This window comes from Sciurus carolinensis, chromosome 19, assembly GCF_902686445.1.
Source record: "Sciurus carolinensis chromosome 19, mSciCar1.2, whole genome shotgun sequence".
In the NCBI taxonomy this organism is placed as follows: domain Eukaryota; kingdom Metazoa; phylum Chordata; class Mammalia; order Rodentia; family Sciuridae; genus Sciurus; species Sciurus carolinensis.
The window spans coordinates 6,168,361-6,182,357 of record NC_062231.1 but is presented as its reverse complement, the minus strand read 5'-3'; positions in this window follow the sequence as shown (position 1 = coordinate 6,182,357).

Genomic DNA, 13,997 nt, shown 5'->3' with positions numbered 1-13,997 from the left:
TTCTGTTCGTAGAAAACCAGCATCAGCTGCCAAAACAGAAGTAGGCATAAAATAAATACAAGAGGACCAGGGGATGTCATTTGGTCACAGGGACGCGCTGCTTCCTGCTAAAAGCTCAGGCCTGTTTCTTCTTTAAAAAATTTTTGAGTAGTCGATGGACACAGTGCCTTCATTTTGTTTTATTTATTTTTGTATGTGGTGCTGAGAATCGAACCCAGTGCCTCGCACGTGCTAGGCAAATCTTCTACCTCTGAGACACAACCCCAGCCCTCAAGCCCTGGTCTTAAATGGGAAGATGCCACATCTGTGTCAGCATTAAAGATACAACTACAGTCACTTATGGCTTTCTTTGGAGAGCTGAGGATTGAGAGAGAGTTGTTAAGGCACCCAACTCTCCCTGGGGAGAGCTGTCCTGTTGAAGCTTAGCCACCCTCTTAGTCATTTTAAAGAATCATTTTATGGGCTGGGGTCGTGTGGCTCAGTGGTAGAGTGCTTGCCTAGCATGTGTGAAGCCCTGGGTACGATCCCCAGCACCACATTAAAAAATAAAAATTCAAAAACCTAAATAAAGGTATGGTGTCCATCTACAACTAAAAATATTTTTTAAAAAATCATTTTATAAGGCAGAACCTCAGTCACAAAATAACCTAATGAAGCCAAGCAGCTATCCAGTTCGGTGGCCACCATCTGAGACCAATTCTGTCCCTTCTACAATCAGCTTCCACCACCCTGTCTCATTTTGAAACGGATCTAAGACATCTGATCATCCTCATCTGTGTTGCAGTGTGTATCTCTCAGAGATAAGGACCTCTCTCTATATAATTCACACCACAATGCTATTATCAGGCCTAAAATCTTAATAATTCCTGAGTCGTGAAATACCCAGCTAGAGTTCAAATTTCCCACCGTCTCTCAAATACCCTAATCTCTCTCTCTCTCTCTTTTTTTTTATCATTTATGTTTAAAAATCAGGGTCGCCAGGTGTGGTAGCCCGCACCTCTGGTCCCGCTACTCGAGAGTCTGAAGCAGCAAGTCTGCTGAACCCCAGGAGAGCAAGATCCCATCCCCAAAAGAGTCAGGATGCAAACAAGGTTCCTGCCTTGCGGTTGGTGGAAACGTCTGGTCCGCATCCCCTGCCATTTCTCTTTTCTTTCTGCGACTTCAGGTCGGCCTATTATCTGTGCAATAGAGGGTGCATTTCAGAGCACCCCAAGCTGTAACCTGCCTCCCCTGGGTCCCACCCAAAGGCCCTGACCTGCAGGGAACCTGCTGCACCCGGCGTGGCGATTTCCTCCTTGCAATTCTGTCCTGAAGCGCTTTGTTCCCTTTGGCCTTGGGTCCTGGGGATCACAGCCAGGGAGGGCCTCACCCTGCGCGTGCTAGGCAAGCACTGAGCTGCACCCCAGCCCTGTCCTCAAATTTGGGGTCAGGATCCCCGGGAAGTTAGGAAACGGACACCCACCGCGGACCCACGCACCCTCTCTGAACTGGAATCTCAGCTTTGAGGAAGATACGGAGGCAGAGTCTGGGAGTGCTGGAATGTCCCCCGTCTGCCAGTCATCATGCTTAAAATAATGGCCTTCACTTAATTACAGACATCACCGCTTCTTATCGCTGCCCAGACCTGCTGTCCGCTGGGGGACGCGTTTTCTGTGTTGCACTTACTCCAACCGGAGAGGGTTTTCTTACGCTGACCACGTGCGTCTTCTGCCGGGATCCCTGACCTCCGGCCTCAGCTTCCTGAGAGCCACTCCCTTCGTCCCCACGGCATTGCCAGAGGACAAGAGCAGCGCAGTGAGTGATCTGCAGCCAGCTGGCCACGCCCCGCCGGCCTCCACCTGCGGGTGATTGCAGCTGCCTCCGGCGGACTCTGGCAGCCCAGGCTGGACACAGGAGGTCCTCGGACATCACCAGACGGCCCCTCCTGACCGTCCAGAGCTGCGCCGCCCACCTGGCTGCTCCCACGGTCCGTTCTGTGATGGCTGATCTTGCAGGTCACGTCGACTAGCTGTGGGTGGCCCAGACAGCTGGTCACCCGTTTGTTCTGAGTGTGTGTGCGTGCACATGCGTGGAAGAGCTGAGCATCTGGATCTGCGCACTGCGTGAAGATCCCCGCTCCCTGAGGGGCAGCAGGCAGCACCCAATTCACTAAGGACCCAAGCGGGACAAAATCAAAGATGGAATAAAGGCAAATTCACTCTCTGCTGGAGCTGGGGACACCTGTCTTTTGCCCCGGGACCCTGGAATGCCTGGATTTCAGGCCTCCAAACTCTGAGACGTAGACCAGTCACCCCTGCGCCCCCCGGTCCACCTTTCAGGCCTTCGGGCCAGACTGGGAGTTCCATCTCTGATTCCCTGGGTCTCAGATCTCAGTCTGGGACTGATGTATGCCACCCGCTTCCCTCATTCTCCAGCTTTGCGGATAACAAATTCTGGGACTTCTCAGCCACCGTAATGACACAGGATCCTCCCAATCCTACTCCTGGGTGGGTATCTATCTGGAAGAACCGAAGGCAGGACTTTTGCTCAACTGGGTTCACAGCAGCATCATTCACAATAGCCAAAAGACGGAAGCAACCCAAGTGTCCATCAGCAGACACACAGATGAGCAAAATACACCGTATGCATACAAGGGAACATTATTCAGCCTGGAAAAGGAAGGAAATTTTGTCAGAGGCTGTGACATGGAAGAACCTCTGAAGCACTATGCTAAGTGATATCAGTCAGTGACCAAGGTCAACTATGATATGATTATCGGATGTTTCTTGAGACTCTATAGAGAAATTCATAGGGACAGTTGAATGGCCGTTGTCAGGATCTGGGGTATAGCCTGGGGAGCTATTTTCTCATGGGTACAAAATTTTAGTTTTGTAGGACGAGAAAGTCTGGAAATTGGCTGCAGACCAAGTGAATCTATTTCGTGATCCTTGACTGTACTCTTTAAAATAGTTCAGATGGTAAATTTTGTGTTTTGTGTATTTACAATGATTTTTTTTTTAAAGTCATTTAAAAACCGACAGTAGCCACAGCTGTTCTTTAGAACTGAGACAGAGGTTTCTCCCGGACATTTTTTAATTATGCCGTGCATGGTAATAATACAACCTTCCAAATGCTGGGTGGACAGTGCACCCCCACGGCCTGCAACCACGGCAGACTGCGGCTCCCACAATGCACCGCGGGACACAGCTGACATTGACGTCCCCGCGCGTGCTGGCCAGGTCCCGGCTCCGCTGCTTGTCCACTGTGGCCCTGAGAAAGTTACTTAGTGGTGTTCTCCTCATGGACGCGGAGACCCTCCTGGTACCCAGCGCACGGATGGAACAAGGTTGATCACCATTCATGGACTCTGCCTAGCGGAGTTTCTAGAATAGTCCTTTTTCAAGTTTCAGTTCCTGGGAGATCTCACTCCTGCCATTCATCATCAGACAAAAACACCTCTTCAGATTCCTTTTAATTTGAACTATCTGCCAACATCTAAAGCTCGGGGTATTTCACGTGCAACCTGGTCTTATAACTTCTCTTGAAAAAATCAGAAGCTCTAACAACACTGGGCCCATATTCCCACACAGCCTTGGCAGAGGGCAGATGATTGGCAGCTGCTCTTTTTATTTTTATTTTCGGTACCAGGGATTGAACCCAGGAGCGCTTAACCACTGAGCCACATCCCCAGCCCTTTTTATGTTTTATTTAGAATCTTACTGAGTGGCTTAGGGTCTCACTAAATTGCCGAGGCTGGCCTCTACCTTACCATCCTCCTGCCTCAGCCTCCCCCATAGCTGGGATGACAGGCATGCCCCACTGGCAGCTGCCTTGTAGTGAAGGGTTTGCCATCTTTCCACTTTGCCACAGTCCCCACCATCCTCCAGACTCCCAGTCACCTTAATCATGGTCACGACCTGCCAGTCCAATAGGCCTAGGAGGGTGCAGCCCCTGTTCAAGAACCATCTATAACCTACCTCTCCGCCCTCCCTCGCCCTTACCTTTAGATGAATTAAATAAAAAATCACTTCCTCTCTCAAAGGACTCTCTCTGGACTGCAAAATGAGACCAACAATTTCCATTTCACAGGGGGTGCTGAGCTTACCAAAGGATACATTTAATATAAAAGCAGCTGGTAACCGTAAAAAAAAAAAGCTTGTAGTGGAAGTAATTGCTTATTCTCATGACGACAGAACAGTCGCTGTGCACGGCCCCCGGCAGGCGTCCTGGGGATGCAGCTCAGTTGGCAGAGTGCTTGCCTAGCATGCCCAGGGCATTAATCCCCAGCACCACCAAACCCCTCCCTCGCGCCAAAAAAAAAAAAAAAAAAAAAAAAGACAAAAAACAGAGAGGGGAGGGGGATGGAAGGAGGGGCCTGGGGCGTGGCTTCCGTCTCCCTCCCCCACACAATATGCAGCTGTTACTGCCTTGGCGGGTTCTTGTGCCCCATCAGATGACTCGGATAAAGGCCCCGTGCTTTGCAGGCGGGGACACATCTCTGCATGTCATCGCGTGTGGCAAGGGACTTCCAGTCGCTCCTGGCTCCTCCCCATCCGGTCACCACCCTGGGATGAGCTTTTTACCATGCTAATGAAGGTCACCTGCTGATGCTTAGTGACCATCCCTCACATGCACGTGCCCCTCTGCTGTCTAGAATTTACCCCCATCATCTGGAAGAGTCCCTAATATTATTCGCAGAACAGGGCAGACTCGTATGCTAAGTGGGTCTGAGGGAATGGCCTTGTTTTTCCTGGTTCTGGCTTCCGTCTGTCTCTGCTGATCACATGATCTTTGACGCCTCAGCTGACTTCCCAGCCTCCAATCTTCCATCTCCATGTTTGCTAGTTTTATTTTTTTAACCCAGAGGTGCTTAAACCATGGAGCCACCTCCCCAGCCCTTTTTCTATTTTATTTAGAGACAGGGTCTCACTGAGTTGCTTAGGGCCTCATTAAGTGGCTGAGGCTGGCCTCCAACTTGTGATCCTCCTGCCTCAGCCTCCCGAGTGGCTACAATTATAGGTTGGTGCCACCATGCCCAATTCAAGTGTGCTATCTTGATTCCATAGGCTTGGAAGTCTGATTTCCTTTTTGACTCCCAGTTTGGGCTATGTTTGTTAATCCCGTAGGCTGAGGGCTGGCTTAGCTGTCTCAGGACCAGCATCCTCTACGACTTCATTCTTCTGAGTGTAGTCCTTCCATCCCAAATGAGTAAGTGGAGCCCAGAGTGGACATGACACCTAAGTAAGAACTCACCCCGGGGACAAAGGACACGCTGGGAAGAGTCCATTTCCCACAGCACCACCCACACGACAATTAAGAGGAACTTCAGGTTTTCCATAATTTTCCATGATGGAAAGGAGGAAAGAAAGTCACAGTTTTCTTCTGCTAACCTCACACTTTCAGGTTGTTTTTCTTCCACCTGAGACTTCCTGTCAGCGGACAAGTGACTTCCGGTGAGAGACAGTAACTTCCTGTGAGATGCTCCAAGCTCCCTGGCAGCCAGAGAAGCAGGCTCACTTAACCCTTTCAATGGTCAGCCAGTTAAATGAATCTCAATATTCACCCATCAAGTCGTGAGCAACTGGAATGTTCTGTTCTTTCCGTTATTTTTTTTTTTTTTTTAAAAAGGGTCTTGCTAAGTTGCCCGGGCTGGCCTCAAACTTCAGATCTTCCTGCCTCAGCTTTCTGGTGTGGTTGGAATTCCACGCCTGGTTTGGAATGTCTTTTCAGACAGAACCTGACTTGGCTGAATAATTCGGGTTTGGGGGTTTTGCATCCATTTGAAACTTTGATGACCATAAATTTTAATCAGTTGGTGAAAGAGGAGGAGAACCCTTTTTCTGCCATTTTTATACTATGGGTGCTGATTGATTCTTGTGTTGAGAAAGGCAGGAATCATCCTTACTAGTAATTCCTTAGTTTCCCTCTTACTAATATTATCTCAAGAAAAAAAGGGACATTTTGGAGTACAACCTCTCGGCTGAAATTTGTCAGATTACTTGAGCTGGGTGAGGCGGTGCATGCCCATAATTGCATTACATTACAGGCTAAAACAGGAGGTTGCAAGTTGGAGGCCAACCTGAGCAATTTAGCAAGACACTGTCTCAGAAACAAAATGGCGGAGGAGAGGGGGTTGCCAGGTGTGCAGCTCAGTGGTACTTGAGCCAGTATGAGCAAGGAGGAAAAAGAAAATTAAGATGACTTGAACAGAGCTGGCATTGTGGCTCAATGGTAGAGTGCTTGCCTAGCATGTGTGAGGTTCCGGGTTCGAGTCTTGGCACCGCATATAAATAAAATAAAGGTCCACTGACACTAAAAAAAAAATAAATATTAAAAAAAAAAGAGTATGGTGTGAGATCTGTTGTGTTGTGTGGGGGCACAGGAAACGCCTCCAAATCCACCACCAGCATCACCATGAAAAGTTCCCTAGCTTAAACTGGCAAAGACTAAAGAGGAGAACAGGCATGCGCATTTATTAACGTGCAAAAGGGGGTAAATTACAGTGTGGGGGAGAATCCTCCACAAGCGTGCAGAATGCACAGTGGCCTGGGACAAGGTCAGCTGAGTGGCAGAACAGCAACGGCTTCTAGATGCTTCTCCAGGAGGCAGCCTGGCAGGGTACGCTGGGGAAACTAGCTCACATGGCGGAGGCGCAGAAGCAAACTGCAAGGGGAAGGGGCGGGGTCCCGATATCCCCTCCAAGGACACGCCCCCTTGACCTGACTTCCTTCCACTTGGCTCCACCTCTTAAAGGTCCAACCACTCCCAACAGTTCCGCCACTGTCCAAGTAGCCTTCTTACACACTGGCCTTTGGGTGACATTCCTAATCTAGACTGATAGCTCCTGAGGTGGCGTGGGATGTTCGCTTGTCACAGAACTGAGGGCCTTTCAGCAAAAAATGGGCTATATTTGAAAGCTGCAGAGTTGAGACCCCGAAAAGCAAAGACTTTAAAGAGCGGGTCCTTTAACAGGGTGGGGCGACTCAGGAGGCCGAGACCGGAGGATAGCAAGTTCAAAACCAGCCTCAGCAACTTAGGGAGGACCTAAGCAACTCAGTGAGCCCCTGTGTCTAAATAAAAAAAATAAAAAGGGCTAGGGATGTGGTTCAGTGGTTAAAGGTCCCTGGGTTCAATCCCCAGTACCAAGAAAAGGAAAACAAAAACAAAATATCAGGTCCCTTCCAGGTGCACCCCCTCCGAGTGCATTCAGCTTTATTTTATTTTTATTTTTATTTTTTAGTCGTAGATGGACAGAAGACCTTTATTTTATTTATTGATTATTGCTCGGTGCTGAGGATGGAACCCAGTGCCTCACACGTGCCAGGCGAGCGCTCTGCCACTGAGCCCCAGCTCCAGACCTGCGTTCAGCTTTTAATGGCTCAAGTGCTGTTTGCCTTTGTGATTTTTCCCCCCAGTGTGGAACCCGGGTCCTCATGCATCTCACACACACTAGGCAAGCCTGTGTCTGATCTTTAATCCTCATTAAAATACAAAGCAAAAGACGCAGCCACCGTGAAAGCCCTCTGATGACCCCCAGCAAATGCACACATTATTATTTCCACCTTCCAGAGGAGGACATTGACGACAGGGAGGTGGAGTCACGTGCTTTTGAACCCACAGAGCCTCATCCAGAATTTGGACCCCATGTATTTTCCTGTGCTTGGGGGCTGGTATCAGGGGTAAAGTTAGAATTCCCTTCATCCCCCAAAGGATGACAAAAAGGGTTTTTCTTGCCAGTTCATTCAATCATTTATGTTTCAGACAGGGAAATAGGTCGGATTCTTATTGAAAATATCTTCATGGTTTTTAGGTCTATGACCAGAAAAGTATGACTTGCGAAAAATAATCATTTTTTAAAAACATGATCTATTGGGATGACCATGAGTGTTTCCGGTCCACTAAATACCTGGTTTGAACATAAAGTGAGTTATAGGTTTTGACCGTGAGTAAAGTTATTGCCTGATTTCAATGTTGAACATCAGGGACAAGAGGATTCCTCACTGTCAGCAGAAAAAACAAACTCACACACAGTTTTAACCTCTATACCACTGGTGTCAGAAGTGGGTGTGGGTGTGTGCAAGTGTGTGTGTGTGTGTATTTGTGTGTGTAGGGTTTTTTTCCCATCCAGCAGGTAAGCAATGCTGCGTCAGGCGACACCATCCGGGAATTTGCTAACTGGGTTCTACTCTGACCTGGATACTAGGAAGAGACCAGAGGTTGATGGTTCAGTCCCCACCACCCTTCCGATGTGAATTGCAAATTCCAGACTGATTTACCTGTGCTTCTGACCCACTGAGTATAATTCATGGTTCCTGTGACATCCTTCTCAGATTCAAAGAATTTGCTAGAAGGCCTTTCAGAACTCAAGGAAACACTTTGTTTACTGCAAGAGTCTTACAAGTTCTGGCCCAGCAACTCAGGAGGAGAGCACTTTCTTAGCATACCTGAAGCTTAGCATCCCCTGTCCTGCAAAAATGAATAGATGATAGATAGATAGATAGATAGAGGATATTGCAAAGGATACAGATGAAGAGATGAATCTGGACAGCTATATCAGAGAAGCGCACACACACACACACACACACACACACATACACACACACATTTCTGACACCAGAAGCATAGATGTTAACACTGTGCGGAGTTCCCATGCCCTCCCCAGGCGTTCTACCTTCCAGAAACTTCCATGCGTTCTGCTCTCTGCCAGCACTCCCAACCCAATCATGTTGGGTTTTTATGGAGGCTTCCTTATCCAGTCACGATTGATCACCTCATCGGCTACTGGTGAGCCACTCAACTTTCGGTTAGCCAGTGGGTGGACAGTCGCCACCTTCCAATCTGACCTGGCTATTTTCCATGACCACACCCATCCCAGAGCCACCCCAGGGGCGGCCAGCCATTGATCCACTCATTAGCAGAACAAAAAGATGCATGCTTCTTTGCAGGTCTCAAGGGTCTTGGAAGTCATACGCCAGGGAGGGAGGGAAAAGTTGTATTCCAAGCTGAGACCCAGTGTGCATTTCCCAGTGTCCCCCCATCCCGGCCAGCCTGTCCTCTCAGTCTGCCTTCCGTGCACCCCACACCATCACCTTCCTCTACCCTCCCTCCATCCGCTGGTTTGAAGCCTACCCTCAGTGTGCCAGTCCGCCTGGTCCCCACCCTCTCCTCTCCTTGTCCTGTGTAGTCCCACAGAGACCCGTGGCCCCGGGACACAGCACAGCAGGAGAATCTGCAGCCCCTTTTACATTGACAGCCTTGCGCTGTCACTTACAAACCAGGAGACGTCGAGCCAGTGATTTGAACTCCCTTCTTGTCCTTGGAGAGTTGATTAGACCCTTTGAACCTTTTCCGATGCAAGCGTTTAGATGATTTGAGACGGGGTTACGTCCCAATGCCGAAGCAGCCCGGGATACATTGAAAATATCATAAGTGAAAAATGCATTTTAATAGACCTCTTCCTGAACATCAGAGCTGAGCAACACGGAGCGCTGGGGAATATGGTTTGATTCCCCTTGGGTTTCTTGCCTAACGGTGGCTCAGGGCTGCCATTGCCCTGCATCGTGTGAGAGTATAGTGCAGACAGCTCACCTGGGAAAAGATCAAAACACAAAGTATAAATTTTGCTGAATGCATGCCACTTTCTCACCGGCCTAAAGTAGAAAAATCACAGGTTGAACCATGACTAAGTCAGGGACCATCAGTATGGGGGTAGCTGGGGAGACGTGGGTAGGGAGGGTAGGGGGTAGATTGAATTTTTTTATTATTATTTTTAACTTTTTTGGTACCAGGGATTGAACCCAGGAGTGCTTAACCACTGAGCCACATCCCCAGCTCTTTTTTACTTTTCTATTTGGAGACAGGGTCTTGCTGAGTTTCTCAAGGCCTTGCTATGTGGCTGAGGCTGGCCTCCAACTTGCGATCCTCCTGCCTCAGCCTCCTGAATGCTGGGACTACGGGTGTGTGCCACTATACCCAGTTGAGATGGAGATTTAATATACAGAACAGACTCACCTGACTATGGAAGCTGAGAAGTCTCAAGATGTGTAATCAATAACCTGGAGACTGAGAAGAACCGGTACTGTGCTTCCACTCTGAGTCTAAAGGTCTGAGAACTTGGAGTCAATGGTGGAAGTTTCTATTGGAGGGCAAAAGACAAATGTCCCAGTTCAGACAGTCATTTAGGAAGAGTTCCCCTTCATTAATTTTGTTCTGGTCAGACCCTCAACTGATTGGACAAGGCTCACCCTCCTTACGGAGGGCAATCTGCTTTGTTCAAATCTATGGACTCAAATGTGCATCTCAACCAGAAACACCCTCCGGACACACCCACAATAATGCTTGACCCAATGTCTGGGCACCCCGTGGTCTGTGCTGAGAAGCAAGAGCAGAGTGACAGACTGGCAGCTGGGTGGATTGGATTGCGGGTAACAAGCACCACCCATAGCCATACAGGTGCAGCGGGTTTAAGGCATGGCAGGCCAGTGCCAAGGAGAGCCTATGCAAGCCTATCTGTCACCCTGTGGCAACCAGGCTTGCACACAGTAGGGATCCCCACTGCAAAAGCACAATCCAGAAAACCCTGCAGCCTAGACGACCCACCGCGCATGCGCCATTAATGACTTCAGCCTCCCGCTTGCTGAACTGCAGAGAAAATAGCAAACCAAATGGGACTCAAGAATTGAGCAAGAGACACTTCACAGAAGAAGATCTACAAGCAATCAACAACATATGAAAAAATGTTCACCATCTTTAGTAATAAGAGAAATGCAAATCAAAACTACACTAAGATTCCATCTCACCCCAATTAGAATGGCGATTATCAAGAACACAAGCAACAACAGGTGATGGCGAGGATGTGGGGAGAAAGGTACACTCATACATTGCTGGTGGGGCTGCAAATTAGTGCAGCCACTCTGGAAAGCAGTGTGGAGATTCCTCAGAAAGCTTGGAATGGAACCACCATTTGACCCAGCTATCCCACTCCTTGGCCTATACCCAAAGGACTTAAAATCAGCATACTACAGAGATGCAGCCACATCAATGCTCATAGCTGCTAAATTCACAATAGCCAGACTGTGGAACCAACCTAGATGCCCTTCAATAGATGAATGGATAAAGAAACTGTGTGTATATATATATATATATATACACACACACACACGATGGAATATTACTCAGTCATAAAGAATGATAAAATTATGGCATTTGCAGGCAAATGGATGAAATTGTAGAATATCATGCTAAGTGAGATAAGCCAATCTCAAAAATCCGAAAGACGAATGATCTCACTAATGAGTGGATGATGACACATAATGGGGGGTGGGGGGGCAAGAATGGAGGAAGGAGGGACTGTGTAGAGGGAAAAGAGAGGTGGGAGGTGTGGGGGGGAAGGAAAAATAATGGAATGAATCAAACATCATTACTCTATGTAAATGTATGAATATGCAAATGGTATGCTGTTACTCCATGTACAAAGAGAAACAACATGTATCCCATTTGTTTACAATAAAAATAAATTAAAAAAAAGAATTGAGCAAGAGCGTTAGGACACTTTCAAACCCTAATTAACATAAATCTGAACCAAGAGTTTTAGTACTTTTCCAAACCCTAATTAGCATAAGTTTGGACCATTTCCAGTGAAACCCCTCAGCCTAGTTCACTGCCCCTGAGAAAATCGACTGGATCGACTCTTGCAGCCCAAGCCTTCTGTTCCTGTTCAATGAACTCTGCTAAATCCACACTCATCCGGGTCTGTGGATTTCATTCTTTAAATTCATAAGACAAAAAAACCGGGAAGAAGAAATTCCTTGTCATTTGCTGGGATCTGCTGGATCACCAGGGGGTGAGCGTGACACCCTCAGGGGCCGCGGGCACCTCCTGAGCTGCACATGTCACTGCCTGTAGAATCGGAGACACTTTAGTCTCATCTGCCAGCAGCTATGGAGAATCCAGTTTAACCTCAAAACTCGGGTTTCAGCAAGACCTTGTCTCAAAAAATTTTGAAAAAGGTTGGAGATGTAGCTCAGGGGTACATCCATCCCCTGAGTTCAGCCCTTGGTATTGGGGACAGGAGGGGAAAAATATTAAAACTGTAAACAGCCCCTTTGCTGTTAAAAAGATTAAATTTGTAACAAAGTACTTCCCCAGAAAGAAAACTCCAGTTCAGGACAATTTATGCAGGGGACGCTATCAAATGATTACAAAATAAGTAATACAAATTTGCACAATCTCTTCCTGAGCATACATGGGGTAGAAATGTTTTCGCCCAGTGTCCCTGAGTTCAGGTCTCAGCACAAAAAAGGGTGTGTCCTAAAAAACTCACCATATAAGATTTACAAATGACTAATGGTCTTTTCCCAGTTTCTTTATAAAGCTCCAACAAATTAATACTGGAAAGTCTGATTTAAAAAAAAAATGAATTGTGAATGCATCAAAGAGTCATTAAATACACAAAAAAAGTACCCACCATCGCTCGGTGTATGGAGGAAATCAGGCACAGTCAGGCATAGGGATACACGTCTATAATCCCAGCGACTGGGGAGGATCACAAGTTCAAGGTCAGCAACTTAGTGAAGCCCTGAGCAACTTAGCAAGATACTGTGTCTAAATAAAAAATAATTTTAAAAAGGGTTGGGGTTGTGGCTCAGTGGTTAAGTGCCCCTGGGTTCAATCCCTGAAACAAGGAAGAACAGAATGAATGAATGAAGAAATGAAGAAATCAGGCATTTAAAGAATGTGGACGGGGTTGGGGCTGTAGCTCAGTGGCAGAGTGCTTTCCTAGCATGTGTGAGGGACTGGGTCTGATCATCGGCACCACATAAAAATAAATAAAGTAAAGGCATTGTGTCCATATACAACTAAAAAGTTTTTTTTTTTTTTTTTTTTAAAAAGAATGTGAACTGCCTTGGATGAGACAAAGGGGTATGAAGGGAAGGGAGGGGGGTGGGAATGGGAAAGACAGTGGAATGGATAGGACAGAACTTTCCTGTGTTCATCTATGAACACACAACCAGGGCAACTCCACGTCATGTCCCACCACAAGAACGGGGAGTGATACTCCATGTGTGTGTCCATGTGTGTGTGACAGGTCAGAATGCACTCTGCCGTCAAGGAGAGGTAAGAAGACCACACACACCTCCGACAGAGCACTAATCTCCAGGACACAGAAAGAACTCAAAAAACTTAACACCAAGAATACAAATAGCCCAATCAATAAATGGGTTAAGGGACTGAACAGACACTTTGCAGATTTACAATCGATCAACAAATATATGAAAAAAATGTTCATCATCTCTTGCAATTAGAGAAATGCAAATCAAAACTACTCTAAGATTTCATCTCACTCCAGTTAGAATGGCAAATATAAAGAATACAAGTAACAATCAATGTTGGCAAGGATGTGGGCAAAAAGGTCCACTCATACATTGTTGGTGGGACTGCAGCTTGGTTCAACCACTTTGGAAAGCAGAATGGAGATTCCTAAGAAAAATTGGAATGGAACCACCATTTGATCCAGCTATCTCACACCTGGGTTTATACCCAAAGGACTTAAAATCAGCATACTACAGTGACACAGCAACATTAATGTTTACAGCAGCTGAAGTCACAAGAGCAAAACTATGGCACCAACCTGGATGCACTTCAACAGATGAATGAATAAAGAAAATGTAGTATATATACACAATGGAATATTACTCAGCCTTAAAGAAGAATGAAATGATGGCATTTGCAGGTAAATGGATGGGACTGGAGAATATCATGCTAAGCCAAATAAGCCAATCCCAAATAACCAAAGGCTGAATGTTTTCCCTGATAAGTGGATACTGATCCATAGTGGGGGTGGGTAGGGAAGAACGAAGGAACTTTGTACAGAGTGGAAGGAAGGGAGGGGTGGGGAGATTGAGACAGACATTATTACCCTACATACATGTATGAAAAATTTTTTTTCATTATTTATCACTGTCAAAAAAAGTTAATAAAAAATACATAAAAGTTAAAATAAAATTAAATTTTAAAAT